Source organism: Stenella coeruleoalba (assembly GCF_951394435.1).
Source record: "Stenella coeruleoalba genome assembly, chromosome: 20".
Classification (NCBI taxonomy): domain Eukaryota; kingdom Metazoa; phylum Chordata; class Mammalia; order Artiodactyla; family Delphinidae; genus Stenella; species Stenella coeruleoalba.
In genome coordinates, this window is record NC_137166.1 from 13790328 (window position 1) to 13803950 (window position 13623).

Sequence of the window (13623 nt, forward strand, 5' to 3'; positions counted from 1 at the left end):
GGGGTTTAAGAACGCTGCTTGAGGGAACTCCGGAGACGGGCGCGAGCCGCGGCTAAAAGCGCGAACCCCAGAGACGGGCGCGAGCCGCGGCTAAAAGGGCGGACCCCAGAGACGGGCGGGAGACGCTAAGGCTGTTGCTGCCGCCACCGAGCGGCCTGTGTGCGAGCACAGGTCACTCTCCACACCCCTCTTCCGCGGAGCCTGTGCAGCCCGCCACTGCCAGGGTCCCGGGATCCAGGGACAACTTCCCCGGAAGAACGCACAGCGTGCCTCAGGCTGGTGCAAAGTCATGCCGGCCTTTGCCGCCGCAGGCCCACCCCGCACTCCGTGCCCCTCCCTCCCGGCCGGCCTGAGTGCGCCAGAGCCCCCGAATCAGCGGCTCTTTTAACCCCGTCCTGTCTGAGCAAAAAACAGACGCCCTCCAGCGACCTACACGCGGAGGCAGGGCCAAATCCAAAGCTGAGCCCCTGGGAGCTGTGAGAACAAAGAAGAGAAAGGGAAATCTCTCCCAGCAGCCTCAGAAGCAGCGGATTAAAGCTCCACAATCAACTTGATATACCCTGCATCTGTGGAATACCTGAATAGACAGCCAATCATCCCAAATTAAGGAAGTGGACTTTAGGAGCAAGATCTATGATTTTTTTCCCTTTCCTCTTTTTGTGAATGTGTATGTGTATGCTTCTGTGTGAGATCTTGTCTGTATAGTCTTGCTTCCACCATTTGTCCTAGGATTCTATCCGTCCATGGTTTTTTTTTAAAATTTTTTTCTTAATAATTTTAATTTTAATAACGTTATTATACTTTTCTTTCTTTCTTTCTTTCTTTCTTTCTGTCTTTCTTTCTTTCTTTCTTTCTTTCCTTCCTTCCTTCCCTCCTTTAGACAACGAATCATCCCAAATTGAGGAGGTGGTCTCTGACAGCAAGATTTTTCCCCTTTTACCTCTTTTAAAGAGGGTGTATGTGTATGCTTCTGTGTAAGATTTTGTCTGTATAGCTTTGCTTCCAACATTTGTCCTAAGGTTCTATCCGTCCCTTTTTTTTTTCTAAATAAGAATTTTTTAATTCAATAACTTTATTATACTTTATTTTTACTGTATCTTCTTTCTTTCTGTCTTTATTCCTTCTTTCCCTCCTTCCTTCCTTCCTCCCTCCCTCCTTTCTTTCCTTCATGCCTTCTTTCCTTCTTTGCTTCTTTCTTTCTTTCTTCCTTCCTTCCTTCCTTTCCTTCTTTCTTTCCTCATACTTCTACTAATTCCCTCTACTTTTTCTCCCTTTTATTCTGAGCAGTGTGGATGAAAGGCTCTTGGTGCTCCAGCCAGGAGTCAGGGCTCTGCCTCTGAGGTAGGAGAGCCAAATTCAGGACACTGGTCAACAAGAGCCCTCCCAGCTCCACATAATATCAAACGGCGAAATTCTCCCAGAGACCTCCATCTTAACACCAGCACCCAGCTTCACTCAACGACCAGCAAGCCACAGTGCTGGAAAACCTATGCCAAACAACTAGCGAAACAGGAACACAACCCCACCCATTAGCAGAGAGGCTGCCTAAAATCATAATAAGGCCACAGACACCCCAAAACACACCACCAGACGTGAACCTGCCCACTAGAGAGACAAGATCCAGCCTCATCCACCACAACACAGGCACTAGTCCCCTCCACCAGGAAGCCTACACAACCCACTGAACCAACCTTAGCCACTGGAGACAGACATCAAAAACAGCAGGAACTACGAACCTGCAGCCTGCAAAAAGGAGACCCCAAACACAGTAAGATAAGCAAAATGAGAAGACAGAAAAACACACAGCAGATAAAGGAGCAAGATAAAAATGCACCAGACCTAACAAATGAAGAGGAAATAGGCAGTCTACCTGAAAAAGAATTCAGACTAATGATAGTAAGGATGATCCGAAATCTTGGAAATAGAATGGACAAAAAGCAAGAATCAGTTAACAAGGACCTAGAAGAACTAAAGATGAAACAAGCAACGATGAACAACACAATAAATGAAATTAAAAGTACTCTAGATGGGATCAATAGCAGAATAACTGAGGCAGAAGAACGGATAAGTGACCTGGAAGATAAAATAGTGGAAATAACGACTGCAGAGCAGAATAAAGAAAAAAGAATGAAAAGACTTGAGGACAGTCTCAGAGACCTCTGGGACAACATTAAACACACCAACATTCGAATTATAGGGGTTCCAGAAGAAGAAGAGAAAAAGAAAGGGACTGAGAAAATATTTGAAGAGATTATAGTTGAAAACTTCCCTAATATGGGAAAGGAAATAGTTAATCAAGTCCAGGAAGCACAGAGAGTCCATACAGGGTAAATATAAGGAGAAATACGCCAAGACACATATTAATCAAACTGTGAAAAATTAAATACAAAGAAGGCATATTAAAAGCAGCAAGGGAAAAACAACAAATAACACACAAAGGAATCCCCATAAGGTTAACAGCTGATCTCTCAGCAGAAACCCTACAAGCCAGAAGGGAGTGGCAGGACATACTGAAAGTGATGAAGAAGAAAAACCTGCAGCCAAGACTACTCTACCCAGCAAGGATCTCATTCAGATTTGATGGAGAAATTAAAACCTTTACAGACAAGCAAAAGCTGAGAGAGTTCAGCACCACCAAACCAGCTTTACAACAAATGCTAAAGGATCTTCTCTAGGCAAGAAACACAAGAGAAGGAAAAGACCTATAATAACGAACCCAAGACAATTTAGAAAATGGGAATAGGAACATACATATCGATAATTACCTTAAATGTAAATGGACTAAATGCTCCCACTAAAGACACAGATTAGCTGAATGGATACAAAAACAAGACCCTTATATATGCTGTCTACAAGAGACCCACTTCAGACCTAGAGACACATACAGACTGAAAGTAAGGGGATGGAAAAAGATATTCCATGCAAATGGAAACCAAAAGAAAGCTGGAGTAGCAATTCTCATATCAGACAAAATAGACTTTAAAATAAAGACTATTAGAAGAGACAAAGAAGGCCAGTACATAATGATCAAGGGATCGATCCAAGAAGAAGATATAACAATTGTAAATATTTATGCACCCAACATAGGAGCACCTCAATACATAAGGCAAATACTAACAGCCATAAAAGGGGAAATTGACAGTAACACATTCATAGTAGGCGACTTAAACACCCCACTTTCACCCATGGACAGATCATCCAAAATGAAAATCAATAAGGAAACACAAGCTTTAAATGATACATTAAACAAGATGGACTTAATTGATATTTATAGGACACTCCATCCAAAAACAACAGAATACACATTTTTCTCAAGTGCTCATGGAACATTCTCCAGGATAGATCATATCTTGGGTCACAAATCAAGCCTTGGTAAATTTAAGAAAATTGAAATTGTATCAAGTATCTTTTCTGACCACAACGCCATGAGACTAGATATCAATTACAGGAAAAGATCTGTAAAAAATACAAACACATGGAGGCTAAACAATACACTACTTAATAATGAAGTGATCATTGAAGAAATCAAAGAGGAAATCAAAAAATACCTAGAAACAAATGACAATGGAGACACAATGACGCAAAGCTTGTGGGATGCGGCAAAAGCAGTTCTAAGGGGGAAGTTTATAGCAATACAAGCCCACCTTAAGAAGCAGGAAACATCTCGAATAAACAACCTAACCTTGCACCTCAAGCAATTAGAGAAAGAAGAACAAAAAAACCCCAAAGTTAGCAGAAGGAAAGAAATCATAAAAATCAGATCAGAAATAAATGAAAAAGAAATGAAGGAAACAATAGCAAAGATCAATAAAACTAAAAGCTGGTTCTTTGAGAAGATAAACAAAATAGATAAGCCACTAGCCAGACTCATCAAGAAAAAAAGGGAGAAGACTCAAATCAATAGAATTAGAAATGAAAAAGGAGAGGTAACAACTGACACTGCAGAAATAAAAGAGATCATGAGAGATTACTACAAGCAACTCTATGCCAATAAAATGGACAATCTGGAAGAAATGGACAAATTCTTAGAAAGGCACAACCTGCCAAGACTGAATCAGGAAGAAATAGAAAATATGAACAGACCAATCACAAGCACTGAAATTGAAACTATGATTAAAAATCTTCCAACAAAGAAAAGCCCAGGACCAGATGGCTTCACAGGCGAATTCTATCAAACATTTAGAGAAGAGCTAACACCTATCCTTCTCAAACTCTTCCAAAATATAGCAGAGCGAGGAACACTCCCAAACTCCTTCTACGAGGCCACCATCACCTTGATACCAAAACCAGACAAGGATGTCACAAAGAAAGAAAACTACAGGCCAATATCACTGATGAACAGAGATGCAAAAATCCTCAACAAAATACTAGCAAACAGAATCCAACAGCACATTAAAAGGATCATACACCATGATCAAGTGGGGTTTATTCCAGGAATGCAAGGATTCTTCAATATATGCAAATCTATCAATGTGATAAACCATATTAACAAATTGAAGGAGAAAAACCATATGATCATCTCAATAGATGCAGAGAAATCTTTTGACAAAATTCAACACCCATTTATGATAAAAACCCTGCAGAAAGTAGGCATAGAGGGAACTTTCCTCAACATAATAAAGGCCATATATGACAAGCCCACAGCAAACATCATCCTCAATGGTGAAAAACTGAAAGCATTTCCACTAAGATCAGGAACAAGACAAGGTTGCCCACTCTCACCACTCTTGTTCAACATAGTTTTGGAAGTTTTAGCCACAGGAATCAGAGAAGAAAAGGAAATAAAAGGAATCCAAATCGGAAAAGAAGAAGTAAAGCTGTCACTGTTTGCAGATGACATGATCCTATACATAGAGAATCCTAAAGATGCTACCAGAAAACTACTAGAGCTAATCAATGAATTTGGTAAAGTGGCAGGATACAAAATTAATGCACAGAAATCTCTGGCATTCCTATATACTAATGATGAAAAATCTGAAAGTGAAATCAAGAAAACACTCCCATTTACCATTGCAACAAAAAGAATAATATATCTAGGAATAAACCTACCTAAGGAGACAAAAGACCTGTATGCAGAAAATTATAAGACACTGATGAAAGAAATTAAAAATGATACAAATAGATGGAGAGATATACCATGTTCTTGGATTGGAAGAATCAACATTGTGAAAATGACTCTACTACCCAAAGCAATCTACAGATTCAGTGCAATCCCTATCAAACTACCACTGGCATTTTTCACAGAACTAGAACAAAAAATTTCACAATTTGTATGGAAACACAAAAGACCCCGAATAGCCAAAGCAATCTTGAGAACGAAAATCGGAGCTGGAGGAATCAGGCTCCCTGACTTCAGACTATACTACAAAGCTACAGTAATCAAGACAGTATGGTACTGGCACAAAAACAGAAAGATAGATCAATGGAACAGGATAGAAAGCCCAGAGATAAACCCATGCACATATGGACACCTTATCTTTGATAAAGGTGGCAGGAATGTACAGTGGAGAAAGGACAGCCTCTTCAATAAGTGGTGCTGGGAAAACTGGACAGGTACATGTAAAAGTATGAGATTAGATCACTCCCTAACACCATACACAAAAATAAGCTCAAAATGGATTAAAGACCTAAATGTAAGGCCAGAAACTATCAAACTCTTAGAGGAAAACATAGGCAGAACACTCTATGACATAAATCACAGCAAGGTCCTTTTTGACCCACCTCCTAGAGTAATGGAAATAAACACAAAAATAAACAAATGGGACCTAATGAAACTTCAAAGCTTTTGCACAGCAAAGGAAACCATAAACAAGACCAAAAGACAACCCTCAGAATGGGAGAAAATATTTGCAAATGAAGGAACCGACAAAGGATTAATCTCCAAAATTTACAAGCAGCTCATGCAGCTCAATAACAAAAAAACAAACAACCCAATCCAAAAATGCGCAGAAGACCTAAATAGACATTTCTCCAAAGAAGATATACAGACTGCCAACAAACACATGAAAGAATGCTCAACGTCATTAATCATTAGAGAAATGCAAATCAAAACTACAATGAGATATCATCTCACACCAGTCAGAATGGCCATCATCAAAAAATCTAGAAACAATAAATGCTGGAGAGGGTGTGGAGAAAAGGGAACACTCTTGCACTGCTGGTGGGAATGTGAATTGGTTCAGCCACTATGGAGAACAGTATGGAGGTTCCTTAAAAAACTACAAATAGAACTACCATATGACCCAGCAATCCCACTACTGGGCATATACCCTGAGAAAACCAAAATTCAAAAAGAGTCATGTACCAAAATGTTCATTGCAGCTCTATTTACAATAGCCCGGAGATGGAAACAACCTAAGTGCCCATCATCGGATGAATGGATAAAGAAGATGTGGCACATATATACAATGGAATATTACTCAGCCATAAAAAGAAATGAAATTGAGCTATTTGTAATGAGGTGGATAGACCTACAGTCTGTCATACAGAGTGAAGTAAGTCAGAAAGAAAAAGACAAATGCCGTATGCTAACACATATATATGGAATTTAAGAAAAAAAAATGTCATGAAGAACCTAGGGGTAAGGCAGGAATAAAGATGCAGACCTCCTAGAGAACGGACTTGAGGTTATGGGGAGGGGGAAGGGTGAGCTGTGACAGGGCGAGAGAGAGTCATGGACATATACACACTAACAAACGTAGTAAGGTAGATAGCTAGTGGGAAGCAGCCGCACAAGTCCCTCTATCCCTGGTATCAAACAGGATACTCCTCATCCCAAACATGTATGAAGAAGGCTCCAAACTGAGTGTAGAGTCTTCTAGGCCAGTGCTCCTCCAACTCTAATGTGCACCAGGGATCATGTTAAATATGCAGATTCTGATCCACAGGTTTGGGATGAGGCTGGAGAATCTGTTCCTAACAACTCCCCAGGGGATCCTGATGCTGCTGGTCTGCGGGCTACACTTTTGAGTAGCAAGGTCCTTAGACTGCAATGTTATTTCCCCACCAAAAATGTATGAACATTCATTCATTTAGATGCCAACCGTCAAATGCTGCCAGGCACTGTGCTAAATGCTGAGGATAAATAAAACAGGGTCTCTGCTCTTAAGGAGTTTAGAGTCCAGTGAAGGCCCTAAGGGGTTTCCCTGATTCCATAAGCCAAGGGCAATGTCAAACACAAAATGAACCCCATTAAAGACAAAGCCCTTCCAGAACAGCCTGCAGAGTGAGAGCACTTACACAAGATGTGTTGGAGGCAACGATAATGCTGAGATGAACACCTCTATTCAAGGACTCAACCGACGACTCAAGCTATGATAAAACTGAACATTCCTGAGAAACAGAGTGGGTGATGGACAAAACACGTGTCACTGTCGCGTCAGCTGATAAAACCACGGCTATGGAGCCAAGTCTATACATCAGCTCTGGGTCTCCTACTCATTATAGCAATACATATCATTACGACTTGCTGGCACTGGCGAGAGTCAGGGTAACCACCACTAGTGGTGGGAAAAGAGAGCATTCAAGAAAGTGGTGCTTGATGAGAGAAGCAGCTAGGTGGTTCTGGACATACTGGATGTTAGAGCTGAATGTGAGGGTCCTCTTAGCAAAATCCAAACCCTTTAGCCGAGGAGGAAACTAAAACCCAAAGCAGTTAAAGCAGTGGTTCTCAACCGGGGTGACTGTCCATCCCCACGGGACATTAGGCAGTGTTTCTGGAGAGATTTTTGGTTGTACAACTGATGGAAAGCTACTGGTGTCTAGTGGACAGAGACCTGGGATGCTGCTAAAAATCCTCTAGTGCACAGGACAGCCCACCACAACCAAGAATTATCTGTCCCAAAATGTCAACATTGCTGAGATTAAGAAACCCTGAGTTAAGGAACTTGCTGGAGGTCAAAGAACGTCACACCACAGACTAGATTAGAGGGGTCCAAGAGAGCATTCGGTAGAGCCGGAAGTGTTCCAAACTCTACACTGTCCATTATGGTCTCTGACAGCCACATGTGGCTACTGAACATGTCAGATATGGGTAGTGTGACTGAAGAACTCGATTTAAATTTTTTATTTTGTCTTTAATAATTTAAATGTAAACAGCCAAGCATGGCCAGTGGCTACCCTATTGGACAGGGCAGGACTACAGTCCGTATTTCCTGACGCCCAGACTGGCATTCTTTCAGTTTCACAGCCTGCTCTTTTCCACTCTTCTGAAGTGACCCACCCACCAGACTTTATCACAACGATCTGGCTGGAAAAAATACAAAAGTAAGATAACAGCAGACAAATCTTAAAATGTTCACAAACATCTTGTTTTGTGGATTGCAAAAAAAGCAAAACGTCAGATCATGGTTACACATACAGTGGTCCCCCGTCATCCGAGGTTTCAGTTACCAGTGGTCAACCGCAGGTCCAAAATATTAAATGGAGAATTCCAGAAATAAACAATTTCTAAGTTTTAAACTATATGCTGTTCTGAGTGGTGAGGTGAAATCTCCTGCTGTCCCACCAGAACATGAATCATCCGTTTCTCCAGCACATCTATGCTGTATATGATATCTACCCATCTAGTAGGGTTATCAGATCGACTGTCGGTATCGCAGTGCTTATGTTCAAATAGCCCTTATTTTACTTAATAATGGCCCTAAAGTGCAAGACTAGTGATGCTGGCCATTGGGATATTCTCTTACTGTGCCTAATTTATAAATTAAACTTTATCATACATATGTATGTATAGGAAAAAACAGTATATATAGAGTTTGCTACCATGCAAGGTTTCAGGCATCCACTGGGTGTCTGGGGACGTATCTCCCACAGATAAGAGGGTCCTACTGAACACGTAATAAGACTGCAGAAACAAGAAAGGTCAAATTATTCCTACTTCCGCTTGCACGGAAGCGTGATAAGACAGAGGTAAAACAAACAGCCCTCTGAGCCTTAAGGTTTTGGCTTATTTCTCCACTTGGTCAACTAACTATCCCCTTCACTTCTCAGAAGCTGGGTAAGAAATGAGGCGGGTCAACATCCTTAGCAAATTCTCACGCTTCCCATCTCCCTCGCATCAGAGGCCAGTCTCTGATTTGCTCGTTTTGATGGAGACCACACTGAGGACGCATCTGTGTTAAGCACCAGATATACGTTACGGCGCTACATTCTCACCGCAGCCCTAAGCAGCACACATACATTACGTCGCTTCATTCTCACGGCAGCCCCTTCGGGGTACCAGGAGGTTAAATAATTTGGCCCACGTCACACAGTCAGAAGCAAAGCTGGGACTGCCAATCTCCTGCTCTTAAGCACGGCCCTAAGGGCCTGAAACCTGGAGTACCAACACTGGCTGCATAGGCGTGAGGAGCTGCCCGGAGGAGCGGGACCCCTGCAGAACCAGGACGGAGTCCCGGCTCCGCTCTCCACGCCTATCCCGGGTGCCCGCGGCTCTTACCTGTCTATCTCCAGCGCTGCCAGCACCTTCAGCTTTCGTAGAGCTTGTCACTGAAGGCGCGCATGGTGTTGGGCGTGAGCAGCGCGAAATCCTTCTCGGGGTTCATGGTGGCAGCTCGGGGCGTTCCCCGGAGCCCCGCGACTCCTCAGCCCGCGGCAGCCCGGGCCGCGCCGGGGCTAGGGGAGTCTGCGGCTCCGCGCTGCCTCCGGCGCCGGCTCACGGACCACGCCGCCCCGGGCCGCCTGACTCGCTCCGCCGCCGCCGCCGCCGCCGCCGCCGCGCGCCGCCTCGGAACCGGGGCCAGGTCCCCGTCTCCGCACACCTGCCCTCGACCGCCCAACCGGTCAGGAGTCCCACTTGGAACCCGCACCGCAGCTCTTAAAGGGTAACAGCCATCTTACTTGAATCAGGTGAGTCTGCAGCGCCTTCCGCCTTCCGGCGCTAGGACCCGCCCCTCTCCAGCCACGCTTCCGCACGCACCAGCAGGGTGTTTGGCCACGCCCCACACGGCTTCACCTTCTACCCTTACACTCCAGCTTTCGACCCCAACAGCCTGAGTCTGGTTTGAGACCTGCTTAATTGGGCCTGTATTACATGCAGGCAACTGCCCGCACGTGGTAGGCTTGGCACTTGGTGGGCTTCTGTAGATGTTCGTGAGAACGAAGGGGCTCCTGGAGCCTGACTCGCTTAGGATAATTTATTCTATACTTACTGAATCTGCTAGTTCATTCACTACTTAGTCACCAGTCAATATCTCATATGCCAAAGTTTCCCGCATTGGAGTAACACCATCTTGATTTTCGCTATGTCCTAGCCACTTGTACTGTTATTTTAAAAGTACTTTCTAATCAACTCACTTTAAAAAAATCTTAAATTCATTCTTTAGCCTTGCTTATGCCTTAAAATCATGGGTTTGAGTAGTGACATATTTTTCTAAAACATATAAATTGCAATTAAAAACAGAACTATCTGCCTACCATCTAAAATCTCAGGTACCAGCAGTGGCTGTCACCTCACCATTTGGGACTCAGGATGTGTTTATCATGCTCTGATACCTTGCAGGGCTGGGTTACAGACAGCAGAAGCCCCAAATGTGTTGATTGCAGGCCTCCAGGTGCAGCCACTATAAAGCGGCCCCTCCAAGTGCTTTGAAGTTTCACACTAAATGGTGGAACAGAAGCTGAAGCTGTGTGATAAAAACCACTTTATGGATGCAGTGTGGCTAAAGATACAGTAACAGGGAGATGCATCAGAGTTCCTTATCATAAGCTTCCATAGTGACAGGGACTTAGGGCAAAGCTATAATACCACAGTGGAACCCAATGAGGATTAATACTGTTAAAAAACAAAATTCAGCTGAGTAAATTTGAGGATCTAATTGGCTTTATTCAACAATTCATGACTCTGGCAGCATCCCATCTAGCAGACAGGAGCTTCAAGGAGCTCAACAAAATGGAAGGCTTTTATAGGCAGAAGGGGGTGGCAGCTAGGAATGAAGTGGATTGTTTCAGGCATGTCACCTTCCTTTGGGGAAGGGGGGTGTTTATCATGCAGATTACTTCACCAGAGCTGATCAGGTAATTCCAGATTAACTAGTTAAAGTTCATATTGCTGGGAGAAGCTGAAACTACAAGTAGGTTAGATGTTAAGTCTTGGTTTGCTGACATGAGTTTAGCACAAGTGAATCAATTTGGGGCCTGTTTCTTTTTTTTAACAATATGAAATAACACTGGTCGTACTTTTTTCTAATGCGTGAAAAGCAGTCCTGTAAAGCGTATAACAGTCTTGAAAATGGAGTGTTATCCTCAATCAACAGATCAGAATCTATGGGACACAAGTGAGGGGCTATGGTACATAGAATTCGAAGATGGTCCCTAAGAGTCCCACCCTTTTTGCTATACACCCTGGGCAATCCCCTCCCTTCAACTGTGATTAAGTCTTGTAAATATGATGGACTGTCATTCTAACAATTGTCATGTTATATAGCAGAAGATATTTTGCAGAGCTAATTAATGTCCCTAATCAGTTGACTTTGAGTTACTAAAAAGGGAGATTATCCTGGGTGGGCCTGACCTAATCAGCAGAGGCCTTAAAAGAAGTTAGGAGAGATTTTAAATGGGAGAGATATTGTTCTGCTGGCCCTGAGGAGTCGATAATAACAACAGTGAACTGTCTATGATGGATCACTTGGTAAGGACCTGAGAGTGGTCTTTCGTTGCTAAAATTGGTCCCCTGTTGTCAGTTGCCAAGAAAATGATACGTCAGTGAAATGGCTGCCAGGGAATGAATATTGTCAACACAGAGGGAGTTTGGAAGATAATCTTTCCCCAGTTCAGCCTCCAGATGAGGATGCAGCTGGCTGGCATGTTGATTTCAGCCCGTGGGAGCCTGAACCAAGAACCCAATTTAGTACCTTTTGGACTCCTAACCCATGGCAACTGAGATAAGACATTTGTGTTGTTTTAAGCTGCTAGATTTGTGATAATCTGTTATGCAGCCATAGAAAACAAATACAGGAGCTATCCCCCAACTCAGCAAGTCATGGGGTAATTGTGTCTAGAAAAATCTGTGAAAAATGTGCTTTCCTTTACTGGTGGGGTTTTCACAGCTTTTAAAACCCTTGCCAACACAATCTGACAAATGAAGGTGGGTGCACCAACAACCTGAAAACTGCCCCCAATACAGATTCATCTCCAGAAGAAAATGTATTGCTTAATAGGTTCCTCCCCTTACCTTGATACCAAGTAGCACTGATAAGGACATTTCTAAATGTCTTGCGAAGTTTTTGTCTTTAGAATTTTGATGATGGTTGAGGTAAAACAATGCAAAAAAAAATCAATGGGAATGATTTGGATCTATTTCTTTAGTGTGTATTCATTTCCACTAGATCCATATCTAACATAATATTTCATCTGTTTCTTTTCCTGTTTGGTTTGGCTTTTTCTTAAAGGTGAAGTGAATTTCCCATGGGTCATAATGTGATACAATTTTTTAACAATTGAAACAGTAAGGAAATGTTTTTTTACTAGAAGCAACTCTTTTCTTCTGTAATCACATTCTGGCCTAGGTTGCTAAGAAACCAGTTTTTCATTCAAGGCTGAAACCAATGCTTTGTCCTACCTTTAGTTCAGAAGTTCCTGAAAATAACGGTTATTTTTGGAAAATGTCAGCTAGTTAAGGTTATTTATGCATAATTGGACTGGCGTTGGTACTGAGAATAAAGCCCAAGGGCCACCATTGCCTTCTCTATGTGCTCACTTCTCCTCTGTCCCTGGTGGCCAGGCCTGCCGTGCTCAGACTCTTCCAGACTAGTGGATAATTAGTATGTCTGGTTGCACAGTGGCCATCATGTCACAGTTATAACTCATCTGCACATATGTGTGATGAGGCCTGGTTGGTGTTACATAACTTATGGGCATTGTTGCAAGAGGGTGCTGGTGACACTGTAAGAAACTGAACCCGAATCTTGAATTGCACAAAGCAGTTTCTCCAACAGCAGTGTGGTTTTGCTGGAGTGTCAGGGCAACATGTTGAGGCCCAGTATGAGAGGTTTGGGAGATCCCAAACTTGGGATTTCTTCAGATCCAGCAGGCCCTCATGATGTCACAGTATAATCACCTCTGACCTGAGGCAGGACTCGCCCAAAGAAGTGGTTAGACTTAGGATGCCACACTCACCAGGGCCTCTGTGTCGAACAGTGTCAGGGGGCCTCATTCACGTTGTTTTCCGTGCACAATGGTCTCTGGGATTGTGCCACCTGGGCCCTGATATTTTCTGAACACCCCCCAGTGAGATGTCTCCTGGTTTCCTTTGCTGAGAATGCGTCCTTTCAAATGTAACTTCCATTACCTTTCGTCAGAATGCTTGTTTTCACTAAGCCTCCCCTTCAGTTCTCTGCTGAGCGACATTCCAAACTTGCCAATATGAAACGATTTTGTCATTGCCTTTTTTGAGGCCAAGAAAACATAAGAACCACCTATAGGAAAGCGATGTACCCCATCTCAAGTCATCCGGGAAGGGGGTTCATGCTGGGGCAGGGTCTGAGCTGGTTGCTTGGTCCCAGGGAGGCCGGTCTGCCTCCTCACTCCAGGCCTGACTGAGGCTTGGGCTCTAGACTCAGTGGCCTGGGGGGAGCTGGAGCGGGGCTGAAGGAGGGGAGCTGCCCCTGGCCACCTAAAGGCACC

At 43.3% G+C, this 13623-nt stretch overlaps 1 long non-coding RNA gene across 1 annotated transcript in view; it reads right to left on the bottom strand.

Annotated features, from left to right (window-relative positions):
• LOC307179431 overlaps positions 1-12739 on the bottom strand; it is a 55599-nt gene extending 42860 nt beyond the window's left edge. Inside the window, exon 1 of the long non-coding RNA XR_013825385.1 lies at positions 9440-12739. This is a non-coding gene — a long non-coding RNA (uncharacterized lncRNA). The remainder of the gene's footprint in view (positions 1-9439) is intronic.
• Between the last annotated feature and the right edge of the window lie 884 nt (positions 12740-13623).